We start from the raw sequence: 10,392 nt of genomic DNA on the forward strand, positions 1-10,392 counted from the left end.
TATCTATTTAAGTTATTATTTGTCTGATTAGTTATATATATGCTTGTTATATGATAACTAGGCTCGTGCGTGTAAACCAGTCTCCGTTTGCCACCTAGCACGGTGTCCGACACTGCAATCCAAACGACTCACCACAAGTGAGTTCATACCCCTTGAATCAACCTTTGAAATGATTTTAAATGTTTTATAACACTTTATGGGGGGGAATACAAGTCAAATACTTATAAGTTATTACTTCAATCACATGTGATTGTGTTTAATCACATGTGATTAATAACTAGGAAAACAACGATTTTTACCACTGTTCAAACTGTTTATCAAAATGCTTTACTTTGAAATGTTTTACAAACTGTTTTACTATCCAAACTTACTTATAGACTGTGATTTAAACAAATGCTTCTTATACTTAAACTGTTTTATTAACTTATGCCTTCAAATTGTTTTATAGATCGACATCAAGTCGACCTCCTCTTGATATCATATTTATGCTTCAAATGTTTTATGAAAACTTATTTATGTTTTATATATGCAATTGCATGCCCATATATGTATAGATGTATAAATAATGTTTAAAGGACTTAGGAAGGCCATCCGCCCTATTTCCTTTTCGCGCCTTGAGATGTGGTCTGGTGGGATTTCGGGTGACCATCCGAAGGTCGTTTCAATATTACTTATATATCATATATACATATATAGACATAAAAGTACTTCCATATTCATACTCATCAGTACATCATTAGCTGGTTACCATCGGGGTAACGCAGGATCATACATATACATATATACTAGAAACAATACATATACAGATATACTAGAAACAATACATATACAGATATACTAGAAACAATACATATACAGATATACTAGAAACAATACATATACAGATATACTAGAAACAATACATATACAGATATACTAGAACCAATACATATACAGATATACGAGAAACAATACATATACAGATATACGAGAAACAATACATGTACAGATATACGAGAAACAATACATATACAGATATACGAGAAACAATACATGTACAGATATACGAGAAACAATACATATACATAAATATGTAATAATTGTGATCCACTGTATCGGGCATGGCTTAAATGTCATGGCCCGAGTTGTAGCCATAATTATCTTGGAGGGAGAGCGTGAGTTTGCGTATAGATCTATACTGGATTGACTATCCTACACCTTACTGCTAGCTACAGCCGGACCTGCAGGTCCGCGGGTGCCAAACGTCATTTCTTTTATTACGACCATTCATTATGTCGTTGTTACCAGTCGATAGCATGGTGCAATTTATCACATTATGCCTTAATATAAATCCGGTTTAAGGTAGTAGTATTTAGTACAACAGTAGTCTTATTATACAAAGCTACAATACTACAATGATTTACCCATTACATATTTTAGTGATAATCTCACTTAAGCATAAATGTACAAACTATATTTTTAACAAATGATAGTTATACTTGGGAAATTACACACTTTTACAACAGACAAGTTTACAAAAACCGTTTAGCCTTGGTAGAAGGTTACTGTTATAGGAAATATAGGATTTTCTGAGAGATTCAAACTTTTACAAACACTTTCAAACATTTTCTTACATTTTTACAAACTTATACATTGAGACAGGTTCAAACGTTTTTACAAGAAACATTGACACTAAAATACTTATGAACTCACCAGCTTAATGCTGATAAACTCTTTCAAAATAACTTGTATTCTCAGGTCATCAGTAGACAGGTACCGAGGCTAGCTTTTGAGAAGATGGAGTGCATTCAAGACTCATCTCATATTATTTTGGTTATTCATTATTTTTGGTGTCTATAACTGTACAGAACACACTTGTATTAAAATTATATATTTAATGCAATGGATGATGTTGTTTGCTTATTTACACTTACTGTGTTGTGATACTATACATGACGTCCTCCGCCCCAGAACGTTTCCGCCGTTCTTGGTTTTGGGGTGTGACACAAAAGTCATTAATACTTCAAGCTAAGACATACAAACTGAGATCTAGACCCTAGACACTACATGAACATGTAAAGTCTCTGACGTTCTCTCCATGCATGGCCTTTTGGAGCTTAAAAGACCAAAATGACACCCTAAAGCTTGTATGGGTCTTTAATTGCCATAAAGTTTGCACCTTTATGCCATGAAAGCCCTAGATTTGGAAGTATACTCACTTGGGACGTCCATTTCCCAAGGATCTAGACAATTGGACCAAAAAATCAATAAAAGTGAAGATGAAGAGATCTAAGTAATCATTGACCAAGTTTGAGACTTGCTTACTAGAAAATGCTGCAAATGGAGTGAAGTTTCTGGATCTAATCACTTCCTATTGGGTCCTCAAGCTTCTTTTTCTTCTTCCACAAGCTTCAAATACACAAGTTTTCTCTAAAAAATGACTCACAAGCTCACACAAGGTATTAGGGTTTCGAGATTTAGGGTTTGGGACTTAGAGGCTGTAGATAAGGCCAACCTTTGGAGGTTAAGGTGTTTAAATAGGGTGTAAAACCCTGAAAATTAGGGTTTCACTATGCGAATCCTACTCGTTGATTTGGAGCTCTCAACTCGTCGAGTAGACTTTACTCCCCGCGTCCAATTCCATTCCTACTCCACGAGTTTGGCACCTCCAACTCGTTGAGTTTCTATACAAAAGTGAATAAATCTCAATTAAATACATACCAGGAACAAGGCGTTATAACTCTCCTTTCTCCTTTTAGATCAGAGAAATCTTTATCTTTCTGCCTAACAGATTCTTCTTATTCGTTCTGCCACTCTTTGAAACCTTTTCAAAGTATTAGAATTATGTGTAATCTAATAAACATAACCATGCTTGTCACAACTAGAAATTTTATGTCTTGTAATCACTACACTCAAGTAAAATGTAGAATCAAAAACTTAAGAGCATGTATGATGCTTACTCTATGACAACAAAACTTCAATCCAATACACCATACAAGTACTACAAATAGTCAACAAGCAATTGGAAACCCTAGAAGTTCTTATTAGGTCCATTTTGGGCTAGGACTTCCTTGTTGGACTCAATGGACCAATAAGCTTCCAATTTGACTATCATGGGATTAGAACCTTTAAATGGGCTCTAATTGGACCCACATTCATTTATTTCAACATTTTGGGCCATATTGGGCCTAGAATGAAATAAATTAAATATTATGAACCATAATTAACCTAAACTAGCCCAACACAGTATAAAAATCACACTTATATTTTATAGGGCCAACAATCATCAAACCTAACTCTAGTATGGGCTTAGGGGCAATAAAGCCCAAAAATCTTTTCCTTCTCTTCAAATTTCGGCCCAAGCCCATGAAGAAGGAAGTGTTGACTTTCATAGCCACCTCATTTTTGCATGTTGGTTCTCCATGCAACCTATCCCATACTTCCATGCACATGTCACCTCAAGATCTACTTCTTCTCCCTCTCTCTCATTCTCGGCCGAACACAAACACATACACTCACCAAAAATTCATTTCATCCTCTCTAAGTTTTGAAGAACATCTCCTCCCTCCTTCTTCTAAATTTTCGAGATTTAAGGTCATTCCAAGGAGATTTTTCACAAGGACTACCATCCAAGGTAAGTTTATACTTAAATCTATGATCTAGGTTCCTTGATTTATCAAACATCTCATCTTAACTCATAAAAATTTATGGTCTAACTCCCTAGAACCATCTAAGTCCGAAAATCTCCTCAAGAAGTTGCTAGGGCCGAAAACAACATCAAACTTCTTCCATTCTCCTCCAAAACCGAAACCACACCCAAAGGTGAGCTTCATACCCCCTATTTTTCGGTTTTTATAAGTTTTTTTGGGGAGGGGGGAATATAAGCAAATGTGTAGATCTATGAGTATATGTATGCTTTGTATGATTTCTATGTTTGTTTACATGTTCTTATGTGATTATGGTGTTGAAACTAGTCAAAAAGTCCTTAAAATCGAGATTTGCATTAGGATGTATGAAAAAAGTGTTAAACATATTATTACACACAAATCATTTCTAGAAAAATAACCAAGTTGGTTAATATGAACTCATTGGGCTAAAAATCCCATTTTTGGACTCAAAATGTTAAAAATATAAGGTTAAAGGGCCCAAAATGACAAATTACAAATTCTGATGGATGAAATGAGTCAAAACAGTTTCAATAAGGTATTTTTCTGGAAATATTCTCTTTGAAGGATTAAATGTGAAATTTTTAAGCATAATGGGCCAAAAATGAATTTTTCGGCCCAATAAATCCCAATATGCGAGATTTTCAAATTAGAGGGGCTGAAACTGTGATTTTCTATAAAACAGGGGACTACTAGTGCTCCAAGTCCATTTCAAGGGTTAAAAATGCTTTTCATATTTAAAAGGGACCAAAAATGCAAAAATTTTCTATTTTGGGCCAAAAGTGTAAAATCTGCGAACATAAGGGTTTCAGCCGAGAAAAATTTCATTTGGTGGACTGAAACTGTTTTTCAAATAACTTTGAGCTGAAAAATAACTTTTCTACAAGTTTTGATACTAAAGTGTCAAGAAAAATGGTTTGAGGACTAAAATAGAAATTTATTTTATACAAAGGGTTAAATGTGTAAATTATCCATAAGAAAGGGGCTGCAATAATGAAACATCCTAATGTTTTAAACAATAAATCCGTCATGATGAAATACTAGCACCTCGACTGTCGGCAAATTATAATACACCTTCAACACCAAAAATCGTTATCAAACGAATTGATTCGGTCTCGAATCAATAAGGAATCCGAAATTACTAACACGACGAAACTTCAATACACACGCGGAAATTTCGGGAAGTCAATACACACGTGAGAATACACTAGACGTCGATACACCGTCTTTGGGCCCAAAAGTTTCAAATCGTGTTTGTTGGGCCTAGCTAGCCCAATGACATGATCTTTAGGCCCGAAGGAAACTCGCTTACATGTAGTTGGGTCTTATATGACCTAATTTCGTGTAAAAGGACTTTTACATGCTTTGTGCTGTAGGACCCCAAGGGCCCTCTGGTGCTGCTCGTAAAGTCGAGAATTCACCAAATGCGAGTCGGGCTAAGGGCCCTTCGCATTCACGATAGCCTTAAACGACTTACGGAAAATATCGGGGCTTCGCACCCTCTTTTCCTCCTCGGTTGTGGGGCTACATGAAGTCCGGGTGTTTGGGTTAAGTGAATAGTGCGATCGACGCCTAAGGGATCGTTTGTATGGTTGTAAACTAGTCATTTTCATTAATGTGTGTTTATAACAATTCACAATCCATAATTAATCCAACGTCTCCGGGACTCAACGAATACACCTGTCGTAACGAAATAACAAGATATAAATCATTTGATGCAAAGTATTAGGAAAACATCGGGTATTCCTAGGGTTTTCAATTAATACACCTACGAGTTACATACCGAGTTTTACAAATTGTACTTTTACATTTATAGAAATAAACAAGCATACTTACGGATCTTCACACTTTTTATACTAAGTTCTTTTCAGAAAATATCGGATTTTCTGGTGATTTTCAAAGCAATACAAACCACTATATTTCAAACATTACTTATGAACTCACCAACATTTCATATGTTGACGTTTTTCAAAATACTTGTATTCTCAGGTAACAGGTAAATCGAAAAGGAAAAATGTACTCAGTAACGTCTTGCTGTTGTTTTAATTAGTACCGAACAATTTACTTTTGGGCATGTAATATTATGGATCAATGTACTGAATGTAAACGCTACCAGTTGTAATATTCCAATGCTTGGTATTGTATGATGTTATGTTTCATGTATATTCATTGTGATGGTATTCAATTGAGTCATAATAGCCCTCAGACGTTTCCGCCGTCTGGGTCGGGGGTGTGACAATGCTTCATTGAAATATCAGCAAAACATGATGAATAAAGTTATCATCCTTTGTGTTGGATATGAATAGTCCACATCAATGTGTACTAGATCCATTAGTCTTTCACTTTAACTGACATAAACATGTGTAAATGAACCAGTCATAATCTTCCAACGATCAAGATTCTCATACATTACACTATTCAAATTGCATGACTCGAAGTTTCCATCCAATTGAAAGATGGGCGATGAGAATTCCTTTTCACTTGGTTAATTATGACAATACCACAAGCGATATAAAAAGAATAAAATCCACAATTAATATTAATCACAATATAAATTTAAACAAAACTTTCATAAATGCCATTGCAAGGAAATTTAAAGTAAACCAACCAAAATTTCACTTTTATAAATAATAAACGAAAAAATTGGAACTTGTCCTTACAATACATAAATGAAAAACAATGTTTCTAGGCATTTCCAAAGCAATCTATCATAACTTCTAAGAAGTAGCTCAAAAATTTGATCATCGAATCATGCAACAGAAATCCATCTCTCACGATTAGATTCAACTTACTATTCTTAAGCTTCGTTCTTTCTCTTAGATCCTGCAAAACATCAAAATGTGATCACCACATCATGTATTAAGAGTCTACGAATATGAACTTATTAAAGTAATGGAGTTAGATAATGGATGTACCTGAAGTAGGGTCACATGACTTGACTTTACCATCTCTAAGATCTTTCAGGTAGTCAGGGAAACTTCGCAAACAATGCCCCTCCAATTCGCACTAGAAACATCTAGACCTTTTAGGATTAGCACATGGAACTCTCTCAGAACTAGCATTTCTCTCTACCATTTGGTCAAACAATTTGACCTTGGCCAATCTCTTTCCATTGGGAAGAGAAACCTTTTTTTGGACTACCATTGTTACCATCATCAATGTCCATGGAAATTTGGGAGACATATCCTTTATACACTTTTGCTTGACTTGTGCTCTTAAGCATTTCTGCTTCAGAAACAATCAACATATGTGTCAGATCAATTAGGGTCACGTCGTGGTCACTCATATAGTAGTCTTTAATGAACTGACTATATGACTTAGAAAGCGAAAGTAGAACCAAGTCAATGGCCAGATCCCTTGGGAAAACGACAGCCAACATAACCAATCTGTCAATGTACGGTTTCATTTTCAGAACATACAAACACGCAGACTGTAAACGCTACCAGTTGTAATATTCCAATGCTTGGTATTGTATGATGTTATGTTTCATGTATATTCATTGTGATGGTATTCAATTGAGTCACAATATCCCTCGGACGTTTCCGCCGTCTGGTTCGGGGGTGTGACAGGTTGGTATCAGAGCTCTGTTTATAGTGAACTAGCATATCGAACCATACATTGATATGCAACTATAAACCAAAAGAGGGACTAACATAACTCTGAACAAAACAAGTAAAATACAACAATAAAACACCTTTGCTTGCATTAGGAACAAGGAACATAACGTCGAACCAAACAAAATAATGCTAGTATCTCGGTTAATTCAGGACTGTTCTTAGTGGTACCAAGGAGTGGATGTAGCCTGATCAACTACATTCTCTCCAAAGTATAACTAACACACGTTCTGATGAGATCGGGATAGCTAGGGAACCTAAAACTATACCCCTTTATCACCAAAAAGAGAACGTCTGTTTAGTATATATCATAGTCGTGGGAGTGACGATAGTTTATACTTTCCCCCAGTCGTCATGGAGGGAGATCAGCCGGGTATCCAGTTCCATCAAGTCCTAGTGGCTCACGGGATGCTTGAAGATGAACCAGAAGGGAATCCAGAGGAAGCACACGACGTCCGACCTGACGAATACATAGACACCGACTACGAATTTGGAGAGACCGACGATGACGCCGAAGAAGGGCAAGACCGGGACAAGGATCACATCCCGTCGTGTGAGAACGAGGCGCAACCAGACCACCCTGCCCCACCAATGAACCCCCCAAGGGAGAACCGTTCCCCCGAAGCTGAGATTGTCGCACTGCGACAACAGTTGTATGCTATGGAGGCTCGGGCAGAGCGAGCTGAGCATGAGAGGGATGAGGTTATTGGAGACATGACGGAGATGGCTCAGTTACTAGCGCAACATTTCGGCATATGACCCCGCCACTATGTAGGACGCAGATCATCGCGGTTAGGGATAGACTTATCTTAGTAGGTCATTAGGAACTATGCTATGTACCCCGACTCTATGTTTAAGTGACTACACTACTCATAGAGCCGTTATGCTGTCGAACTAGTGTCACTCATGTATGCTCTTACGAGCAAAATTTTCATATATCAAATGCGGATAATATTAGTAAACTTTTACATGCTTTGTTATGATATTACAAATTGCTATGTGTTGAGAATCTATGATTGTATGTTAAATGGTAGGAGTGTTTAAGTTCGTACCTTGCACCTAGTCAGTAGGGTCACAACCTCCCAGAAACCCCAAACACTCAACATCTTTCTGTTTCATGACAGAAAGATGCCTCGCCGACCTACTCGCGGAAACCCTGGACCAACCCCACCCGAAGTTGACTCCACTGCATTCCAGGCGGCCGTGTCTGCTGCGGTCACCGCAGCTATGGCACAACTTCACCAAGGGAATAACGGAGGAGGCAACGGGTAAGGTGCCGGGAGTTCGAACAACGGGATGAATCAAGGACCCACCAAAACATGTACCTACAAGGACTTCACGAATGCCAAACCATGAACTTTTAACGGCACTGGAGGAGTGATCACTCTGAAGCGATGGATCGAGAGGGTGGAATCGGTATTCGAGATATGCGATTGTCCTGAGCAGATGAATGTGAAGTTCGCGGCCTGCACTTTTGTCGATCAAGCGCTCACCTGGTGGAACGGACATGTGGAAGCCATGACACTCCCTGTAGCCAACTCCATGCTGTGGGCGGAGATGAAAGAAATGTTGATGGCTGAATACTACCCACGAGGTGAGATTCAGAAAATGGAGCAGGAGCTGTGGAACCTCACTGTGCAGAATGCGAATATCGATGCCTACATATCGAGATTTAGTGAACTATCTCTGTTGTGCCCGGGTATGATCACCTCGGAAGGAAAGAAGATTGAGCGATTCATCTGGGGACTAACATCACCAATCCAAGGAAATGTGATAGCTACAAACCCCAAAACATTTGACAGTGCAAAAAGATTGGCGAAGAAGCTGTATGACCATAACAACAAGAAGGGTGAGAAGCCAGCGGAGGCTGAAGGAAAGAAGGAAGGTGATGGCAAGAAAGGGAAGAACAACAAGAGGAAAGGGCGTCAGGGCCCCGAGACCTCTAAAAAGCAGCAGACAGTGGCAGTTAATGCTGTCACCGCACCGGTTCCAGCCACACCACATGCTCCAGCCTCAGCTGCTTCAAATGCTCCCAGACCTTATTCCGGTAATCTTCCCAAGTGCAACAAGTGCGGTTTCCATCACAATGGAGAATGCAAGGAGTTGCAGTGCACCAGTTGTAACCGAAGGGGACACACGGCGAAGTACTGCAGGACCTACCCTCCCCAGAACCAACAACAGGGAAACAGCAACAACAACAACAATCGCAACAACAACAACATCACTACTGGCGGCCACAATGCAGGTCCTAGCCACACCTGTTATGGGTGTGGGAGGACCGGGCATTTTCCCCGAGACTGCCCTAACAACAACAATCCAGGAAATGGAGGAACAGGAAGGATGCTGACCATGGGTTAGGGAGAGGCGATTCAGGACCCCGCTGTTGTTACCGGTACGTTTCCCCTAAACCACACTTATGCATGCATCCTATTTGACACTGGAGCGGAGCGAAGTTTCGTAAGCAATAAGTTTAAACATTTATTAAAACAACAGCCCCAGAAGCTAACTGAAACCTTTACGGTGGAAATGGCCAAGGGGAAAACCGAATCCACCGGGGAAATCTACATCGGATGTACCCTAACCCTCATTCAACACGTCTTTCGAATAGACTTAATGCCTGTATCAATTAGGAGTTTCGATGTGATTATTGGCATGGACTGGTTAAGCCCCCACCATGCTGAAATTATGTGTCACGAGAAGGCCGTTCGCCTTCGCCTTCCTAATCACGAAACCCTAGTAATTTACGGAGACAAACCTAGCATGAACCTTCGCCTCGTCTCGTGCATCAAGGCACAAAAACATCTGCGAAAGAACAATTTGGTGTTCCTGGCTCACATAGTGGATAAAATCAAGGAAGAGGTTAACATTCAAGACATTCCCATAGCATGTGAGTTCCCAGACGTGTTTCCTGAGGATCTTCCAGGAGTACCCCCAGAGAGACAAGTGGAGTTCCGAATTGACCTCGTTCCAGGAGCAACTCCTCTCGCTAAATCACCCTATCGGCTAGCTCCTGCTGAAATGTAGGAATTGTCCAGCCAACTCAGTGAACTCTTGGACAAGGGATTCATCCGCCCTAGTTACTCGCCATGGGGAGCTCCAGTCCTCTTTGTCAAAAAGAAGGACGGATCTTTTAG

This window comes from Lactuca serriola, chromosome 8, assembly GCF_051521515.1.
Source record: "Lactuca serriola cultivar US96UC23 chromosome 8, Lser_US96UC23_V15, whole genome shotgun sequence".
Taxonomy (NCBI): Eukaryota; Viridiplantae; Streptophyta; class Magnoliopsida; order Asterales; family Asteraceae; genus Lactuca; species Lactuca serriola.